Genomic DNA, 16,409 nt, shown 5'->3' with positions numbered 1-16,409 from the left:
TTAATAACATTAGAGGCAGTGTGATAAAGTGTATAAAGTGATGGACTAAAAGTCAAGAAAACCTGATTTCGAATTTTACCTCTAATATTTACTAGTACTCAAAAAAGCCTGATTTCAAATTCAGTCTTAGACACTTACGAGCTGTGTGACCCTGGGAAAGTCATTTAACCTCTGTTTGCCTTAGTCTCCTCATCTGTAAAATGGGGATGATAATAATAATAACTCCCTCCCAGGATTGTTGCAAGGCTCAAATGAGATAATAATTGTAAAGCACCTAGCACAGTGCCTGGCACATAGTAAATGCTACATGAATGGTAGCTATTATTATTAGTTCCTTGACCTTGGTCAAGGTTGATCTCTCTCTCTGGGCCTCAGATTCCTTATCTGCAAAATGAAGGGTTGCACTCTCTGATCTTGCCAGCTCTTAATGTATGATCTTACGACTTCAGATAAAACATAATATTGCTTTTGTATAATACTTTATTCATTTCAAAGAACTTTCATCTGCATTATCTTATCTGTTCTCCATAATACTCTGGTGTGACACTTCGATATTTCAGAAGATCTATGATATCATCATTGAGGACACTCCCTTTACCAATACAGATTGTTATCTCTCCACCACTCCCCCATACTTCAGTAGATAGAATGAGTTGTGCTGGGCAAAAAAAGTCATTACTTGGTTGTCAACATTCTGGTGAGAAAACTACACACTTAATTAGCCTGGTCTTCAGTCAACCCGTACAGTCTGTCATTGGGTTCAAACTCAAGCCTTTCCAAGTCATAGAATTTCCCGCAATTTGTCCTCCGCTGGTATTGCTTTTGAGAACCTAGAATTATCTCCATACTCCAATAAGGCATTAGAGTGACACTTAAGTGAAGGTCTGTTTTCATTTCACAGGTGAGAAAATTAAAATACAAACCATTTAAATGCCATGCCTGAGGTCATGCTGCCAGTTTGTGATGTAGCCAAATACAGGACCAGGACTCTGGACTCCTAGTTCATGATTCTTTCCATTAGAAAATGTCCTCCATTGCATGTTCCTGTAGAGTCTGTCTCCTTGCTTCTGATCTGCTAAGATCCCAAAGAATCATGTTCCAGGCTTTCATATTTCACCCTTTGTCTGTGACGGCAGAGATATCCCAGCTGAAGAACTGAGTTTCATAGGTCTGATACAAAGACGACCCATGGAATTCAGTTCTCAAAGCTGAAGATACAGGTTCTCTAGAGTATCTCCCATCTTCTTGCCTCAAACAAAGTCTGCTGCTTTTCCCATGTGCTTGCTGTAAGATACAATAAGGAAATCTCAAGTGAACCCAAGAACAGCTACCTTCAGATGCTGAGCTTTTCAAGACTCTGGTTCTTCCCAAAAGCCAGGAGTCAGAAGTGTTCATGGGGGCTCAGGGGGTTTGGAGGTGGCTTTAAGAGTGAGAGTCTAGAATTATGGCATTTTAGGTTTATAAGGACCACTAGAGATCACTTTGTCTAACTCTCTCATTTTACAGATTAGGAATCTGGCTCCCTACAACCTATACAGGCTTACATCACATCATGTGCTTTCCTTCCCCAGCTTCTGTGTTCCAGCCACACTGGCCTGTCTGTTCTACCCCATCCATGACAATTCATCTCCCATATCTATGCTTTTGCACAATGACCTCCATGCCTGCAATGCCCTCCCTCCTCACCTCCCATCCAGAGAATCCCTGGTTCTTTCAAAGCTCAGCTCAAAGACATCTTCCTATAGGTAACCTATCATGATTTTTCTTATTTGCTAGTGCCCTCCCCTTGTTACCTTATGTTCATTGTGCATATATTTTGTATTTAATTTTCTGTGTGTGTGTTGTTTCCCCACAATAGAATGGAAGCTTCTTGAGGACAGGGACTGCCATTCTTTCCACTGTACCACTTTAATTTTCTGGTCCTTCCAGAACTCCTCAGAAGCAAGACAACACTAAGTGAGAGGGCCTTTAAACCATATCCCTTAAACCAACATCTACCACTGTTATTACACCAGGGTCTACTTACCATTCAATTCTAGATATGGGTAATATGGGCTGCTTTCCCCATACCCACAGTGCAAGATGAGATTTCATTTGATGTCTTAATAAATGCTCATTGAGTGATTTCAGCACACTCTCTCCCAAGGATCTTGGTGATGCTCACCACGTCCTCCTGCCATAAGGAAGTCCATTGGGGGAAAAAAAGCAAGTCATTTAAAAAAAAAGTATCAACCACTCCTTTTCTCATACTTTCTCCCCTCCATTCACTTAATCCATCCTCTGGAATAGTCAATAGAGAGTGGAGGAAGAGTGAATCTGGAATGCCTGGCATCCAACCAGGATTGTGTCCAGATTTTTTTTAAGTCAGTATTATTTAAGAATCCATTTGCCCTTCCCACAATTAAATCCAACATTGAACCAATAAGTTTAAATTTACCATATCATTCTCATGGTTAGCTTAAACACACACCAGAGATACAGAAAGAAGTATCTATACTTGGGTGTGACTAGTCTCCATTGATGTGGTGGTCAATAGAATAGAAACCCAAAAGTTGAGGAGTAGAGCTTAAGAATGAGGTCAATAGAGAAACTCTGCTTAGGAGTGATAAAGGCGCAGTGGTGGGCTGAGGACAGAATCTTAAGTGTAGGGACCATTTAGGAACTATTATGCAGGGAAGGGACCGAGGAATGGGCCAAGAAAACAGAGAAGGAATGGTGAGTGAAGCAGAGAAGGAGATGAGTGTGATATCTCCGAATCCAAGGGACAGATAAGTATCCAGAAGGAGGGGATGACCAATAACTATACAGTCTAATATTTACATAGTGACTTCAGGTTTAAAACAATTGTGCATGTATTTTCTCATCTGATTCTCACAATAACCCTATAATGGAAGTAATGTAGGTAGATGAGGAAATAGGATCAAAATGGCTAAAGGTCATATGCCCACAAATACATGAAATAGGATTCAAGCCTAGATTTATCCTAATTCCACATCCAGCTCACTCTCCATCATGCCACACTGCCTCTGTGGACACCTCTGGTCAAGTCTCAAATGCTCAAAAAAATTCAAAAGGATGAAGCTGAGGGTGGGGGAGCAATAGGATTTGGCAAGTAGGTCCTTAGTAACCTGGGAGAATTGTTTTAGTCGAGTGGTGAAGGACAGAGAAGGAAATAGCAAACCACTCCAGTATCTTTGCCAAGAAAACCCCATAGACAGTATGGTCCATGGGGTCATGAAGAGTCAGACACGACTGAATGACAACAAGAAGGATGGAAGATTGAGGGATTGAGGAGAAAATGGGTGATGTGGAAGTCGAGGCAATGTGTGTAAACTACTGTTTCAGGAAATTTAGGCAGTATGATACAGTGGATAGAACTGACCTTGGAATCAAGAAGACCCAGCCAGGTTCAGGTCCTACTTCTTACACGTGCTGACTGTGTGCTCCTAAGCAAGTTACTCAGCTTTTCAGTGTCCTAGGCAACGCTCAGTAATACCATTAACTGCAGAGTGGTTGCAGTCTGCATTGGAAGAGGGAGTTTCCTCACTGGAGTTCCCTGAACCAATAGAATCACAGGTCTGATTTTTAAAAATAGAGGTGAAGAAGAAAGATGAGACAGTAGATAATCATCAGTTAGGAAAAGATTTTCATTAATTTCCTGGGGCTTATTTTCTCAAAAAGTTCCTCCACTACATATAAATATGCAAAAGATCATTTCTCTCTCCTCACTTTCATCTTATCCTGCCTACGCCCATCCACTGAAAGCCAAGAATAGAGAAAAATGAGCACAGTTATCCCTTTCACATCTCAGGAGTTAAGGTGCCCCTGTGATCTGGAAAATCCACATAAAATGTTTTGGCCCTCCCTTCATTCCAAAGAACAAGTCTGAATTTTTTTCCATTTTCTTTTATGGAGTGTTTACAGTACCGTATTGTAAAATTTGGGTTAATTATTTGGTCATAGGCATATTTTATCCACTTCTGAGTTTCTAAACTTTTTCTGTATCATTTGCTGGCTTTTGTGTGTTGTCTATGGCTTCTACAAAACTCCCAAAAAATTTCCATTTACGTAATTTCTTATGCCAACCCAAGATATATTGAAACCTCGATGGGGAAAGTTGAGATGTGGAAGGGATAATTGTAGTGAGAAAGAAAGGGTAAGGACCCTGAGACTCCCAAGAGCCTAATGTTTGATTAGGCTGATTAATTGATTAAGCAGAAATGGTCCATCTTTTATCTCCCACTTTCTCTAGTGCAAAGTTAATTGCCAGCGAACCAATAGGTAAAATCTGCCCCCCTCCAAAAAAAAAAGATATCTAGACACAATTAGCCTAACCAAAAGGCAGGAAAAGTCCTCTACAACAAGTTATATGACCTGGTCAAGTATGAAATAACCAGGCATGATGTAGCCAAGTCAGACCAAAAGAGTTAGTAAACAGCCTCCCACAGCCATCCAGTTATGCCCATTTCAATAGTAATAGATGACATGTTCTTGTCTCCATGACCATCACTTGGGATAAATGAGTCACAGATTTAGAATTAGAAGGAACTTTAGAGATCACCCTGTCCAACTCCCTTATTTTACAGCAAAGGCAGTCCCGAGAAGTTAAGGGACTTTCCCAAGTTCACGTAAGTACTAAGTATCAGAAATGGGAGGTTGGACCCAGGACTTCTGATTCCAAAGCCAGGGTGCTACTTTGCTTGTTCCCTGGTGCTATCATTGAGTAGTTTCCCGAACTCAGTAGTAGATATAATCACCATCACCAAAAATAAATATGATACATTCATCATGATAATATCTCTTCACTATTAAATGCAAGACACTAACCACTGCCCTTTGGTTTTCCCCAAAGGAAGTATATCCCTTCCCAAAGGGATGAGAAAGCCCCCATCTCCATTTTAATTGATTCTTTGTCTGCCACTGGAGGTCATTTAGTGACTTACATCTTACATCTTCCTACACACTAGAAATAACTATTCCTATAGGACCAGGCACTTAAGAGCCAATCATGGTAGCAGGCACAGTGATTGGGATAAGTTGCTATTACGAAAGGGAAATCTTTTGATATGGCAACTACGCAACATTAAATACCAGCAGACAGTGCTTCCATCCATCACCTTCTGAATCGCAAGATGATGGTGTGTTTTAATGGTAAATGAACCCAGTGTTCCCGGAGCCATTGAGTTAATGAGTCATGTAAATTCTCAGCTTTCTCCCAGTCACCCCAGATTTCTATCTGCTTGGTTTCTTCGTGTTGCTGTCATTACTCCCTTCCTTAGGAGATCATTTCTGAGTCTTTCTATGGTGCCACAGAGCTGGATTGTCATTTAAGTGCTTGTTAACTAACTGGAATGGCTCTTCTGTAACTGCAGATAAAATCCACAAGCCACCCAAATGAGCCTATCATAGGAGCTGATTCATCAGCAGCAATGGGGCCCTAGAAATAAAATATGGTTCCATCCCACCAACAATAGGATATAACTTGTATGTGTTGTTATGATTTAAATATATTTTTCCCCACAGTGGGGAGAATAGATGATGGGAAGGAGGGAGATTGGGATAGATTCCCAGTCTGTGGTAGAATGGCAAAAGTGGAATAAAACATGGAGACTAAAAATAACTCATGTATTACATGTAGCCTGAAAAAATGAACTTGGGAAAGAATGAATATGGCCCTAGGAGACAAGACTCTATTACTAGGGTTTAGAACTCTGAGTAAATCACTTGACGTCTCTTGATCTGAGTTGTCTCATTTGAAATACGAAAATAATCATGCTACAATTTGACATATAGTATGTGTAATTCTGTGTGGCATAGCGGATAGAGGGCTAGCCATGGAATCAGGAAGACCTAGGTTCAAAGCCTTTCCCTGAAACATACTAGCTAGGTGACCATGGCCAAGTCATTTAAGGAATCAATGTCCCCACACAACTCTTTAAGACTATAGATTATGTGATCCAACCATTCCGGACAAGTTGGAACTATGCCCAAAGGGCTATAAAACTGTGCATCCCCTTTGATCCAGCAAGAGGACTACCAGGTCTGTATCCCAAAGAGATCATAAAAAAAGGAAAAGGACCTACACGTACAAAAATATTTATAGCAGCTCTTTCTGTGGTGGCAAAGAATTGGAAATTAAGAGGATGCCCATCCATTGAGGAATGGCTGAACAAATTGTGATACATGAATGGAATGGCATACTATTGTTCCATAAGAAATGATGAGCAGGCAGACTTCAGAAAAACCTGGAAAGACTTACATGAACTGATGTTAAATGAAGTCAGCAGAACCAGGAACACATTGTACACAGTAACAGCAACATTGTGAGATGACCAACTTTGATAGACTTAGCTCTTCTCAACAATGCAATGTCTTAAGGCAATTCCAAAAGATTCATGATGGAAAATGCTATCCACATCCAGAGAAAGAATTATGGAGTCCAAATGCAGATCAGAGCATTTTGTTTTGTTTTTTTTTCTTTTTCATTTTTTTTCCTTTTGTTCTGATTCTTCTTTCACAATGTGACTAATATGGAAATATGTTTACTATGATTGTACATGTATAACCTATATCAGGTTGCACGCCATCTTGGGGGGGGGGAGGGGAGGGAGGAGGAAAAATTTAGAACTCAAAATCTTATAAAAGTGAATGTTGAAAACCAAAAATAAATTAATTTATTTTTAAAAGACTATATATTATGAATGAGTTGCTGATCTACATTAGTAGAAGAATTTTCCTAAACACAGTTGAAATCATAGGTCCAAACTTTTTAAAAATATTATACTTGTTAAAGTTGGAAATCTAGAGATGATTTCTTGAGATTCCTTCCAGAATTAAGAGCCATGAATCTATGCATGACTCTTGCATAGAGTTTGTTTATTTCTTCATGCAGCTGGATTTACCTATCTCCCTATCTAACCCAGACTGGAAGTGCAGCAGCCTGATGGCCTAGTCACTCAGCTGATCGAACAGAAACTTTGACTTTTCCCACCTAGGGCAGTTCATTAGCCACACTGGTACTCCATCTCCCCTTAGTGTAGACACCTGATCAGCTTTAGCCCTTTTACAGATCAGAACTTCCCAGCACATTGGTAGATGGAGCTTCCCAAACACAGATTGAACCAGCATCAGCATCCCCAGTAGCAGGGATTACAGGTGCGTGCCACCACCCCAGAGTTTCACAGAATTGACTGAAGAGATCCTTAGGACATGACTACAATTAAAAATTAAAGTGAAGTTGTCAGATTTGGGGGTGGTGGGTAGAAAGGAGCAGCTAGGTGGTGTAGCGGATGGAGCGCCAGACCTGGAGTCAGGATGACCTAAGGTTCAAATCCAGCCTCAGACGCTTACTGGCTCTGTGACTCTAGCAAGTCACTTAACCAACCCTGTTTGTCTCAGTCTCCTCATCTATAAAATAAGCCAGAGAAGGAAATGGCAAAGCACTCCAATATCTTTACCAAGAAAACCCCAAACGGGATGTGACTGAAACAACTGAAAAACAGCAACAGTGGAAAAGAGGTCATGGATTCAGACTGTGAGGAAATAGTAAAGTTTTTATCCCTTTCCTTCCAAAGAAAATTCTAGGGATGGTGAGATTGAAGGACAAGGCTGTTGACACCCATTGGGATAGCTTACTAGGCAGCTTAGATTTCCTTTTCTTATTGCTGATGAAGGGTTAAACAACTCTGTTAAGAATGGAAGGCATTTCATTCACACCCATTTGAGTTTTTAAATGGCACTGGGACTTTTGGATATTTTTAAGTCATAGCCTCCCCATCCCTAACTGAAAACTGCAAACACACACACACACACACACACACACACACACACACTACACAAAATGTCTCTGACAAGGCCTAGGTGATATTTACTTGGGAAAAAAAAAACGTTCACCCACTTAGATGGTTCTTTGCAGTTAAAAGGGCTAGGACGTCAAGCAACTGGTATTTTCTCCATGCCAGGGATAAAGTCAAAATCACAGAGAACCAAGGAAAAGTTAGCATTTTCCTATTGCCTGGAAACAACATTTTAAAAGTGGTTTATGTTTCCATCTTAACTTTACCACTCAAATTCAGGAATTTAACTCTTTTGCAATCCACTGCTCTTGAACATGGACAGGCTTCAAGAGACAGTGAAGAATAGAAGGGCCTGACATGCTACGGTCTATGGCAGGCATCACAAAGAGTCAAACATGACTGAACGACTGAAAAATAAAACAAAAGCTCCTTCTGCCTGAGTCTCCAATACTAACAACCCAAGAAAGGGAATTTCTGAGCAGGACCTAAAATTTCCTTTACAACAAGGCATGTCCCTAAAGAGTTACATCCTGAATAAACAAACTTCATGGACCAGAAAGGCAAGTACCTTGAAGTAAGAAAAAAAAAACAGGAAAGAGGGCAAATAAAGAGTAGTGAAACAGAATCAGAAGAACCCTGGGCTCATTTCCTGCCTGCAGTAATTATTAGCTATTTGATTATGCACATCACTTATCCTATGAGGCCCAATGTCTTCATCTGTGAAACTGGGATAGTTTTTTTAATGTGACTTCAAAAGTTTGCAGTAAAGATCAAAAGGATCATATAAATTAAATAGTTTTGATTGAGGCGATATGGTCCATGCAAAGAGCCCTGGATTTGGAGGCAAGACAGCCGAATTCAAATTCTGTCTCTGTCATTTCCTACTTGTGTGAACTTGAGCAAACAACCTATTCTCTCTACCCTTCGGAGTCCTCAACTAGAAAAAGAGGGTGTCAGTCACTTAACCCCAATTGCCTCACCAAAAAAGAAAGAAAGAAAAAGAGGGTGATGGATTCACTAGGTGAGTTCTACAATACTTTCCAGTTCTAAATGACCCTATAACCTAAAAAGATACTATGTAAATGTCATTGTTATTGTTGTTGTTATTATTAATCAAATGCAATCTGTTGGAAGGTAAAAACTATTTAAGTTTTGTTTGTGTCCTCAGCACCTAGCACAGTGCCTGACACACGTTAGACATTTAGTAATAGTATTGGGTTTTAAGATTTGCAAAGCACCATTAAAATATTATCTCATTTTACCCTCACAACAACTATGGGGGGGGTAGGAAATATAATTTTTCCCATTTTACAGTTGAAGAAACTAATATAGACAGAGATTAAGTGATTTGCCAAGGATCACACAGCTAATAAAGTCTGCGGTCACATTTGAACTCAGGACTTCCAGACTCTGGATCCAGAACTCTGTCCACTGAGCTGCCTTGTTGAATTGAATTGAAATATAATCTTAGCTGAAATTGAAATATTATATCAGAAATCTTACCCCTGCTAAAATTGTCACCCTTTCTCACTTTCCTGGTCTTTTTTCTCAGGACATCTTACAGGTGGTAGGGATCTATCTTGTATCCAAGATCCAAAGGCGAGGACTAAAATTAGGAACATTGGCCAGATCACACATGATGAACTTAGAAAGAGACCACCACAGTTTCCTAAGTTCAAATCACTCCAAAACAAACTTTTAGGAATTTCATTTCAAGATCTATCTAGACCCCAACCAGTCAGAAGGACAGCATATTGGCAGGAATTCTGTCTCAAAGGTCTCCATTAGGCATCCAAAGCAAGAGAGATTGATGTAAAAATCATGTGCTAGAACACTGAGTCCCAGAGAAAAGAGAAATCTTTTTTTTGAGATGGAAAAAAAAAAGAAAGACAGGACCTAGCCAAGCCAATTGTTGCCATCTTTCCAGTTACATTCCCAGCTGTGTGTTAGACTATTATGCTCCTTCTTTTAAAAATATTAATATTTATGCATTTTAAATTTTGGCCCTTTATGAGGTTATCATATGGGAACAAAAAGTAATGTTTGAGAAAATGAGCATTCTACTCAAAACAGCTAAATGATGGAAAGTTGATTTTATCCCTAAATTCATGCTTAACCATATTCATACGGCCTCAGCACAGTACTATAGTCATAAATGACGAGAAATATCCCGATACGGGAAAGGACTTATTCTTAAATAACTACCCTGATGTGCTAAGGGTCTTCAGACTCATAGACCCCTGCGGTAAACAGGGGAATTAAATGACCTGATGGCCATGAAGCAAAAATATCCTTAGAGGTGAGAAAATTAGGTAAGCCCACTTAACAGCAGTAGGAGAAAGGCTTGGTTGATTACCAGGTTGACACACAAAAAAAGATTCAGAATAGAAGCAGAATTCTTCCTCGTGGGAAAAAAAATAAGCATGCCCTCCATATCAAAAAACATAAGTTCAAACACTAAAACAAGAGAAAAAGAGCAATAAGCCAAAAATGACTTTTTCCATAATTGAATCCTCACCTGAAAGCCAAACATAACAATATTTTGATTGTCCAACTCGTACAAATATGCTTTTAGCCCAGTTCTATCAGAGATAAGTCTATCACAGACTAAATGAACAGACACTATAACTCTACAATCCAAAGTAAATTACTTTATCACTATATTTGTTTCTCAAGATGCATTTTTGCCAACAGAAATAAAAGGTTAAAAACATTTTCATTACAGATAAGAAGCCACATCTTAACTAAAGCACTGAAAAAATTTCCAACCCACTGACATTTTTATATTTATAGATCATGACAAAAGTCTCACCTGCTTTAACTATAACATCATTCAATAAGCTTAAATATCTTGAACGTATCTTTCATGTGCCATTTTCTCTACAAAACCCCACTACATAAAAGCATACAGCCTTTCAGACAGAAGATAAGTACATAATAAATCAGCTTAGAATCATTTTTTTCCCCAGCTCTTACTCACGGTGGCATCCTAAAAATTCATTTTACTTTATCTTTTCCAATCCCATGCTTTTTTTTCCCTTCCTCCTCATGTTTCCTTCCTCCTCTTCAGTCAACCCCTTTGCATGGTTTTATTTTTCATAGGTCACTCCTTCACGCTAGGCCTTGCTGTCAGAGAGAAGACAGATGACAAGCAGTGTCAGGGGGAGCATTTACTGCCTGCCTTCAGGAGGAACACTCATGCTCTCCTGCACCGTCTATGATTAGAAAGGAAGAGACTAAAAACCCCATTTGCATATGCTTTTATTCCCTTTCCACACCCTGCACGCTAAAGTCTCTGGAAAGTCCCTTCTCAATTCCCTCCTCAGGTCAGTGCTGGGGAAGAAGCTGAACCTGAATAAGAGATTATGTTTCAATGCGATTCCTTTCATGCGAGACCAGATTTAGTCATCTGAGTTTTACAGAGGAAATGGGGGTTCGGGCAGGCCCTCTTCTTGCCAGCTATAGGAGGTATGCCATTTTGGGGGCTTGCATACTCCCGAAGAGTTCTTACGGTCTCATTCTAGTTTGGTTGTCTTTTTTTTTTTTCCACACAGGAGGAAGCTCTGGTCAGGCGCTCGATACTCTGGCTTCCTGTCTGTACTCTCCGTGGTCTCATCTGGGGAAATCCTGAGAGCACTGTCATCTGCCCGATAAGCCTCTTAGCTTTTCAAGTACACCCGGTTTAGTTTCGGTCAAAACCTCAATTTAACATCACCCAAAAACTACGTGTCTCAGCACTTTTTTTTAAAGTTAGATTTTTTTGATGGGGGTGAGGGTAGGAAAGGAATCATATAAGAAACTCTTGTCCATTACTAATAGCATGCGAAGTTTGAACCGTCTTGAATGAACCAATGTTCTAAAATACAGGATTATGGATCTAGAAAATGACTTTAGAGGTCATCTAGCCCTCATTATATTGATGGCCCAGAGAAGTTAAATGACTTGCAAGGTCACACAGATAGCAAATGACAAAGTCTGAATTTGAACTCAAGACCTCTGACTTCAAATGCATTGCTCTTTTTACTGTACCGTGGTTAGCCGCTATGAATCAACACTAGCCTAATAGGCAGAATTCCCAGGAAATCTCTCATCATCTATTCCTGGTGATCACTGTCAATCTTATATCCTTATAGATATTGATCACAATTCTGTGTCCCTCTTTCCCAGACTGGAAAATTCCCGGATGCTCACTTCCTGGGAGGCCCTTTGATGTTTTTTCAGCTTCACAGTAAAACCAAATCTAACTGAAATGCTGTCCATTAGTAACGTGCGTCTTATGCCCAATATCTCAAAACCTACCATTCACACAGCCGTACTTATCATTTCTGACTCTTCATGACCTCGTTTGGGATTTGCTTGGCAAAAACGCTGGAGTGGATTCCATTTCCTTCTCTAGCTCATTTTACAGATGAGAAAACTGAGGCAAACAAGGATAAGTGACTTGGCCAGGGTCCCACAGGTAATAAGTATGCGAGGCCAGGTGTGAACTCACAAAGATGAGTCTTCCTGCATCCAAGCCTGGCACTCTATCCATGCATAATGTAGCTGCTATTTAGGAATGGACAAATAGGTCTTGTCTACGCAAGCAACTGGAATTATCAATGGGTACATCCAATGTATTGATTGTGCTTGAATACACTTGTTTCTTACAAGGCAATACTTGGGAAGGGAAGGAAGGATTATCTAGTCAGTAGTGACAGAGATGCCGACAAAAAAAACTAAAAGACCATCAATAAAACATTTTAAAACATACAAATGAAAACAAAAAAGGTGAGATGGGAACAGCATTGCAAATTTGTTACTAGATTGTTGGGGATCTGTAAGGACGTAGAGGGCCACAGGCTGTTCATGAGGTCTCACTGATGGGGGGAGGCCCCTCTCAGGTGCTGATCTATGAGCAAAGGTCTCCTGGTTCGGTGCTCCATTCTATGGATCTTCAACAATCTTTAACTCCCTAAGTTACTGTATGGTCATTAGCAGTTTATCTGTGATTGGAGTCAGACAAGTGCACAGGATGTGCATGCGCTGTCCTTAGCACAGCATGAGCTCTGTGTCATCGTGACTTGAGAAGAAGTTCCTGTTACTTTACTACTGAAGTGAATGCTTTGTTTAAATTAAAAGGAGTTGCTTCCATCTTGTCTCCCGCCTCATCAATGCGCATTCGAGAGATAGAAGGTTAAGCTGGCCTTATCCCTTCACAGTTAGTATAGGATCCTTGCTCTTGTGGTGAGCTGAGCTAGCAGTGCACAACACTATATTGTGAAATTCTGTGTGTACTTTTAAATATATATAGCAGAAGTTCACAATTTCATTAACATACCCCTTTTTTTACTTTCTATGTTGAAACACTTTTGTTTGTTGATGATTGTTAAATTCATAACCTTTTTTAAAAAGGAGAAAAGAAAAAAGCCATTGAGAGTCAGAAAGGCTAGATTCAAATTCTAGCTTCTGCTACTTACTACTTTTGTGACCCTCAGCAAATCAGTTAAGCTCTTTGGGCCTCAAATCTCTCAACTCTAAAATGAGGAGGTGAGTCTAGAACATCCCGTAAGATCCCTTCCCACTCTAAATTATACGATCTTGTGATCTATTAAAAACAATTAGGACCATTCACCTGAATGTGAGCTAAGGAAAATAAAGAAAATTCCTGCCTTAAGCAGAATTAGTCCCAAATATCTTTTGCCTTTCAAAGACTTCAAAGCAAAGTTCTCCAAACTTTAGGTCTGATAAGCCCTTTCAAACAATTTCTTTAAAAATTCTGCTTGGCTCAGGTGGTAGTAGTCACTTGACAGGTAGCATTGCTGTAAGCTAGTATGGTTAAAACTTTTGTTTTGAAGGATTCTAAATGGATTTCCAGAAGCAAAGGGAGGTTTTTAATTGGGGCCTTCAGAGCAATATTTTGGGGGGAATGTTGAGAATCAATATTATGGGGCCAGAGATGGACCACTAGGCCTGAAACTGAGCTCAGACTTGGAAGGTATATGAGTCAAAGGGATAACACAGCTCTTGATTGCTGGAAGTCTCTTTCTACTCTTTGTGAAGAACTCAAAAAGTTATTCTTACGAGTGCAACTCCTTCTTTGCTGAATTCCTCAGGGGACTATGAATCTGTATCCAGTCTGTCCTTGGCTCCTGTTTCAGATATTGCTGCCAACTGGTCTAAGGCCTCTGATGAGATGCTGATGGGAAGACAGAAAATCTTCCAGACCTCCACAGCTAGCAAGGACTTTCGCTGGATGGAGGGAGGGCAAGAAATGAAGACTAAAGCTCAAGGTGCTCTTCTTCTCTGTGTCTCATGGAGTCATTAGCTTCTACTCGACCAACTCTAATTTTAAAGATTTATTTTCTTCAGAGAGAGTTTGTGCCTCTTTTTCCATTGAGCTAATTCTGCTTTTTAGGAGTTATTGTCATCAGGGAAGTTTTGTACCACTTTTGCCATTTGGTTAATTCCATTTTTTAAGGAGTTCTTTTCTTTAGAGAGGTTTTGTTCTTTTACCAAGCTGTTAATTTTCATTTCATGATTTTCTTGCATTGTTCTAATTTCTTTTCCCAACTTTTCCTCTACAACTCTGCTTTTTTTTAAAAAAATGCTCTTTTTTTAAAAAATCTCTTTCTTTAGTTCTTCCCGGAAGTCTTATTGGACTTGCATCCAATCTGTATTTTTCTTGGAGGCTTTCCTCATAGGTATTTCCACATCATTTTCTTCCGAGTCTATGTCTTGAGCTTTTCTATTACTGTCATAGCTTTTTGTGACCAGGTTCTTTGTTTGTTGTTTGCTCATTTTTCTTATTTCCTATTTCTTGATATTGAACTTTATATTAGAGTTGGTATCTTCTCAGTTGGGAAAGCAGTGGTTGTCACTGTCCCAAACTTCAGGTTTTTGTTACCCTGCTATTTTCATAGCTAATTCTGAGGCGTCTGTGAGTTCTTGGTGCTTCCAAAGTGGTGTGACTGGGGAAGAGACATGATCACTGCACTCTCGGTCTGCTCTCTGGTCCTTACTCAAGGAGAAGCCTTACTCCCTTGCAACGGCAACTGCTAGTGCTCCTCTTCACCCTGGAGCTACAACGAGGAACTGGGTAATGCGCACTGGATTGCCAAACTGCCCTATCCTGCACCCTGTGCTAATGCAGGGGTCCCCTGTAATCTCCTTCTGACAGGCTGTCCAATCCCCTCACTGTCTCTGGGTAGTGAGAGCTCCTGAAATTGCTGCTGCTGCTATTGCCACCTACAAGGCCCTCTACTGCTCTGGGCTTCAGATCCCCACCCCAGTGACATAAACTCTCCTTCTGACCTCCTAAATGGTCTTAATCTGGAAAAATATCCCACCCTGACCTTTTGTTGGCTATGCCACCCCAGAACTCAATTTGATGTGTTATTTTAAAGGTATTTGGAGGGGAATATTGAGGGAGTTCTGCAGAAATGCTCCTTCTACTCCACCATCCAGTTCCCATAATTCCTTCTCAGAGGGATACTCAAATCACCCCCAGTCCAAACTGGCTTGACATTTTATAAATGATCCTCATGGGCATGGCCAAGTTTCCTCAGCCATTCCAAACATTTAAACATTCTTCCTGTACAGTCACTTCCAGTTCATCCAACAGCTCATCGAGGATGTCTAAATTGATTAAGGTCTTTTCACATTTAGTTGGAACACCTTGAATTGATTAGACTCAATCAAGAGGTTGATTTACTCAATAGACTCCATCTTTATCCTTTGGTAAGGATAAATATATAAAGGCCATAGGCATAGGCCTGAAAAATCCAACCTGGCAGGAAGGACCAATACTAGAGAAGGATACCCAAAATGGAAGTGGAGGCCTCCCACCCACCCAGAGGTGGACACACCTTGAAATCTGTATGTCACAATACCAACAAACAGAGCCACTGTCGTTCAGTAAAAAGGAGTCCCCTTAGAGGCCCAGCAGCTATGGAATTGGAATCTCTAAAACAAGCAAGAAATACAACAAATATGACAATATTTTATTTCTGCACAAACAACTCCCAGCTAACCCCTCCTCAGAAATCAAAGCAGCATACAATTATAGGACTCCAAGAGGAACAAAATACTCGAGCTGGAAGGGACCTCAGAGATCATCTAGTCCATCCTCCCATTTTACAGATGAAAAAATGAGGTCCAATGAGTTTATGTGACTTGCTCAAAGTCATGCAAGTAGTAGGAATCAGAGATGGGATTTGAAACCAAGTCTTCAGACTTCAGGGCTAGTGTTTATTCCCCAGCACCACCATGCTGCCTCCCACTAACAGGAATTCAAACAAAACCAGAACCTAATACTGTACTACAATGGTCCTCGTCATACATGGCACTAGGTCAATGGTAAACTTTCACCCAAGTATCCTTCACACAACCCCAAACCTTTTCCTCACTAAATAACCCAATGATCACCTCTCTGTGAATCTACATCCCTGACCCTTGAGCTTCGGTACTGTATCTCCAAGACACCTGCTGGATGGATATCTCCACCTGGATGTCCCTTAGTCATCTCCAAGTCAATATCTCGGTCAGTCAATAAACATTTATTAAGTGCCTACTATTTGCCAGGCACTGGGCTAGGCACTATGCAAAACAGAATTCACTGTGTCTTTCCCTAAA

At 40.2% G+C, this 16,409-nt stretch overlaps 2 long non-coding RNA genes across 5 annotated transcripts; one reads left to right on the top strand and one right to left on the bottom strand.

Annotated features, from left to right (window-relative positions):
* Positions 1 to 462: 462 nt before the first annotated feature.
* LOC110212369 (uncharacterized) lies at positions 463 to 11,354 on the bottom strand. 4 transcript variants are annotated; one of them, XR_002325647.2, is made up of 4 exons: positions 10,777 to 11,354; positions 3,383 to 3,556; positions 2,027 to 2,173; positions 463 to 1,284 (listed from the first exon to the last, which is right to left on the bottom strand). It is a non-coding gene; the product is annotated as an uncharacterized LOC110212369 (long non-coding RNA). The 4 variants fall into 4 exon arrangements; XR_002325646.2 differs by lacking the exon at positions 3,383 to 3,556 and having other exon boundaries at positions 10,609 to 11,354; XR_013484886.1 differs by having other exon boundaries at positions 2,027 to 3,556.
* On the top strand, positions 8,079 to 12,929 carry LOC144455985 (uncharacterized). The gene is made up of 2 exons (XR_013484887.1): positions 8,079 to 8,817; positions 11,351 to 12,929. It is a non-coding gene; the product is annotated as an uncharacterized LOC144455985 (long non-coding RNA).
* The last annotated feature ends 3,480 nt before the right edge of the window (positions 12,930 to 16,409 follow it).

The sequence above is a fragment of the Phascolarctos cinereus genome, unplaced genomic scaffold, assembly GCF_003287225.1.
Source record: "Phascolarctos cinereus isolate Bilbo 61053 unplaced genomic scaffold, phaCin_HiC Scaffold_2;HRSCAF=192, whole genome shotgun sequence".
Taxonomy (NCBI): Eukaryota; Metazoa; Chordata; class Mammalia; order Diprotodontia; family Phascolarctidae; genus Phascolarctos; species Phascolarctos cinereus.
Note: the sequence above shows the minus strand (reverse complement) of the source record. Positions and strands in the feature narration are given on the sequence as shown.